The sequence below is a fragment of the Chelonia mydas genome, chromosome 14 (assembly GCF_015237465.2).
Source record: "Chelonia mydas isolate rCheMyd1 chromosome 14, rCheMyd1.pri.v2, whole genome shotgun sequence".
NCBI classification, from domain to species: Eukaryota; Metazoa; Chordata; order Testudines; family Cheloniidae; genus Chelonia; species Chelonia mydas.
Window position 1 is genome coordinate 38314003 of NC_051254.2, and position 4461 is coordinate 38318463.

The 4461-nt window shown below is 54.2% G+C and overlaps 3 protein-coding genes across 9 annotated transcripts in view; 2 read left to right on the forward strand and 1 right to left on the reverse strand.

Moving 5' to 3' along the window:
• LOC114022341 (zinc finger protein OZF) overlaps nt 1–4461 on the forward strand; it is a 793526-nt gene that overhangs the window by 90614 nt on the left and 698451 nt on the right. The window lies entirely within an intron of this gene.
• The window catches only part of LOC102938599 (zinc finger protein 34-like), a 96044-nt gene that overhangs the window by 71248 nt on the left and 20335 nt on the right, over nt 1–4461 (reverse strand). The window lies entirely within an intron of this gene.
• LOC102946156 (zinc finger protein 436-like) overlaps nt 536–4461 on the forward strand; it is a 7693-nt gene continuing 3767 nt past the window's right edge. The window contains exon 1 of the mRNA XM_037914828.2: nt 536–655. The gene's annotated coding sequence lies outside the window, so the exon portion shown is untranslated. The remainder of the gene's footprint in view (nt 656–4461) is intronic.

Here is a 4461-nt window from a genome sequence, read left to right on the forward strand (position 1 = left end):
CAAACGTGTGGTTAATTTCCACGACACTGCCTGATCCCTGCAGAGATGTAAGATACTGTTGGAGGGGGAGAAATTGGGGGAACAGAGCTGGGAAACTGCTGGGTTTGCACCTCAGAGCCTGGCAGCTGAGGGTGAGAACTGTGAACTCGCTGCATGGGTGCCAGAGAACGACTAGACTTCGAATGTGAGTGTCGTGTGAAGCTGTCCCTGAACTCTAAAGGTCCATGAATGACACCCAAACAATGATAGGCAGCGACTCCCTGTTCTTTAGATGCCAAACTTGGCTCAGGCAAGGAGGGAGCCTGTGAGTGTAACAGAAGCCAGACACAGAGATGCTGCAGAGTGATGGGTTTATTGCTAGGACCCAGGAGGGGCTGGGATGCGGCTGGGAGCGATCGCTGGGGTCAGTCTTGGTGGCAGGAAGTGACTCGCAGCCGCTGCGGTGACTCTGGCTCCCAGGCTCCTGGTGAGATCCCCGAGCCCCGGCGGCTGGTGCTGGGAGCCCGGAGCCCTGGCTGCAGCCGGGAGAGGGGACTCTCCAGCCAGGCCCTTCCCGCTGCTCCCTGGGAGCCTCTCCCAGGGCAGAGCCCCCAGCCTGGTGAGGGCCCCTTCCCGGCCTGGCCCCTGCCCCAGGGGGGCCCCGCTCGGAGGGAAGGTAAGAGAGATCCCCCCCAGGGAGCGGTGCCCCCCTATCACACTGGGCTGCAGGGGCGGGGGGCAGATGGCGGGTGCTGGGGATGCAGGGGGCAGGCTGGGATGAGGCGGGGTGCACTGAAGGGAAGATGGGACAAAGCAGGGGATTCGGGGGGATTGTGGGACTGAGGGAGTGAGGCTGGAATGGGGGAAGATGTGAGTGGGGGGCACTGCGAGGGAAAAGGGGGATGTGGGGAGGCTGGCGGAAGGAAGGGGAGATGCCAAGGCAGCTTCTCTGCCCCATCGGACAGAATGGGGGAGGGGCAGAGAGAAGCTCTTCTCCTCCTGGAACTGGTCAAACCAGCTTTGGGAATGATCAGGGGACTAACCCCTCAGGGCACAGAGGCTACAAGGCAAAAACCCAACCCCCATCCCCACCCCCCACACACCCGGCTCCCAGTCTGTTATTGTCAGACACACCCGTGCTGGTGAAGTCTGTGTCTCATGAGTTTTGGGGTCTGCCCGGGGCCCTGGTCTGATTTCCCTGCAGGATTCTGATCTCAGCCACACCGGAGTCAGACCAGAGTCACTGCTGGTTCTGGCATGGGGAAGTGCGGATGGGCCAGTTGGATCAGCCTCTCCCTGCCTGTCCCTGGGGGCTGCTGGGGAGTCCAGAGCAGCTCATTCTTCAGGTGATGCCACCAGAGGGCTCTGGCTATTGCTAAGGGAGAGGGGTTTACTCTGCAATGTGGGGAAATCCCCCAAAGTGGTCCCTTTGGTTCCTCTCTTTTTCTAGCATTTGGCTCAGAGTTGCTGTTACTGGGAGGGTCTGAAGAGCCTGGGGGGAATGTGGAAGTGAGAAAAGGGAAAAGGGGATTTGCAGCAGCCATCTTACTGTTGTTAAGAGACAGAGCAGAAGACAGGCTAACCTTAACCCTAAGATCACAAGATTTGTGCAACGCAGATGGGAAAACTACATGGGAAGCTGTTTTCTAAGCTTGCTTTAAGATAAGAATGGAGTGCTGACTGAGGCTACGTCTACAGTACAAAATTATTTCAAAATTATTCTATTTGAATTTTCGGAAGCGATTTTATACAGTCGGTCTTGTGTGTCCCCACTAATGTGCGTGAATTCGGTGGAGTGCGTCCACAATACCGAGGCTAGCATCGAATGTCGGAGCAGTGCACTGTGGGTCGCTATCCCACAGTTCCCGCAGTCCCCGCCGCTCATTGGAATTCTGGGTTAAGCTCCAGTGCATGGTGGAGCAAAAACATTCTCGCAAGTGTTTCTGGGTGTGTGTCGTCAGTTGCTGCCTCCCACCGTGAAAGCTGCGGCAGGCAATCGTTTCGCACCTTTTTGGCGTGCAGAGGCCATACTGCTTTCAGCAGATGGTGCACTGCTTCTCTCCTGCTACTATGAATCCACCTGCATTTCCTCTCGTCTTTCTATGTCATCTCTATAAGTATCTACTCTTTCTCTTCCTCATTGACTGCTTCCGCTACCAACTCTGCTCGGCCATCATGAACCGAGCAGCACAGCTTCCGCCGCCAACTCTGCTCTCCCGGTCTCGCCGCTCTACCGAGCTTCTCCATGTTGTCTGTCCTGGGCTCCCGCCTCCTTGAAAGCTACAGAAGACAACCATTTCCTGCCTTTTTTCGCTATCGTGAACTGAACAGCACCTTTCCGCTGCCACTCCGCTCTCCTACGTTTCGCTCCCTTTTTCGAGGATTACCCTGCAGAGCGCCATAGCGCGCAAGCATGGAGCCCTCAGATCTCCGCTGCAGTTTTGACCACTGTAAATACCTTGCGCATTATCCAGCAGTATGTGTATACCTGCAAAACCAGGCGAGGGAGCGACGACAGCGCGATTGATAGTGATGAGGACATGACACAGACGTTCCTAGAAGCACGGCATGTGGCGATTGGGAGATCATGGTGGCCTGGGCCAGGTCCATGTCGTGGAACGCCGATTCTGGGCCTGGGAAACAAGCTCAGACTGGTGGGACTGATATGGGACAATTCCCAGTGGCTGCGAAACTTTCGTATGTGTAGTTTCATGAAACTTTGTGACTTGCTGTCCCCTGCCCTGAAGCGCAAACACACCGAGATGAGAGCAGCCCTCACAGTTGAGAAGCGAAGTGTCCATAGTCCTGTGGAAGCTTGCAATGCCCGACAGCTACCAGTCAGTCGGGAATCAGTTTGGAGTGGGAAATCTACTGTGGGGGCTGCTGTGCTGCAAGTAGCCAACGCAATCATTGACCAGCTGCTATCAAGGGTTGTGACTTTGGGAAATGTGCAGACCATTGTGGTTGGCTTTAATGCACTGGGGTTCCCTAACTGCGGGAGGGCGATAGACGGAACCCATATCCCTATCTTGGCCCTGGAACACTGGGGCAGCCAGTACGTAAACCACAAGGGTACTTTTCCATGGTGCTGCAAGCAGTGGTGGATCACAAGGGATGTTTCACCGACATCAATGGGATGGCCAGGAAAGGTGCATGACGCTCACATCTTCAGGAACTCTGGTCTGTTTGAACAGCTGCAGGAAGGGACTTACTTCCCAGAGCAGAAAATTACTGTTGGGGATGTTGAAATGCCTATATGTTCCTTGGGGACCCAGCCTACCCTTAATGCCGTGGCTCATGAAGCCGTACACAGGCACCCTGGGCCGTAGTAAGGAGCAGTTCAACTACAGGCTGAGCAAGTGCAGAATGGTGGTAGAATGTGCTTTTGGATGTTTGAACGCACGCTGGCGCAGTTTACTGACTCAGTTAGACCTCAGCACAGCCAATATTCCAATTGTAATTGCTGCTTGTTGTGTGCTCCACAATATCTGTGAGAGTAAGGGGGGAGATGTTTATGGCAGGGTGGGAGGTTGAGGCAACTCGCCTGGCGGCCAGTTTTGCACAGCCAGCAACACGGTGGTTAGAAGAGCACAGGAGGGTGTAGTAATAATTCAACTCGCCTCCCCAGACAACTTCATCTGTGGAACGGGGCTCAGTGACCGTTTTCTCATCCTCTTGGATTCCACGTTGCTCCAGAAGAGCACAGGGACAGGTTCCACTCATGGAATGTCCTTTCTGACAAATACTTCACCAATGCTCCACACATCCTGATCTGGTCTGATTCCACCATCTGCACAGAATTTCCCATTCCCAAACCTGAGCTGTGCACCAAGCTGGAACGAGAACGAGCTGTGGGTTCCCGATCTCCAGGCCGGTGAGAAAAGAAGGCTTCCGAGATGCACCCATACAGGTGAGGACTGACACAGAAACCATCTAGGGAATGAAGGAAAAAGTTGAGAATCCCAAAATATGGTGTGAGTAAGCGCACTCAGTTCTTCCTCATCTCACCCAGAGCAGGGCTCTAGTCAGCAGATATCGCTCACACTATTCCACCCAGACTCTTAGCTGCAGGAGTTTCCTTCCTGTCTCTCCTTCGTTGTAAGTGTTTGGGTGGGATGTGGAGGCAGAATCCATTCCTCAGTCTTTGTGTTGGGTTTCCTCTCAGTGCTATTCCTGTTTCTCCCCAGCACAATGACTCCTGTCTGGATTGTCTGTCTCCCAGCAGGTGCTGAGCGAGGGTGTGAGAACAAGGAGGGGAATCATCATGAGGAAGTTCCTGGAAAAGTGGAACCACAGGGGACCTTTATGGGAGGACCTGAAGGGAATTTTTCCCATTCCTGGGAGAGGGAGAAGCCTGGGGAAATTGGCACAGGTCAAAGAGGCTTCTGGGAAACCACCCAAGGAAGAAAGTGGATGAATCTATTAATGGTGGAGGAGACGAGGATCCCAGAGCACAGCAGACAAATCCCAAGGAAGAGACAC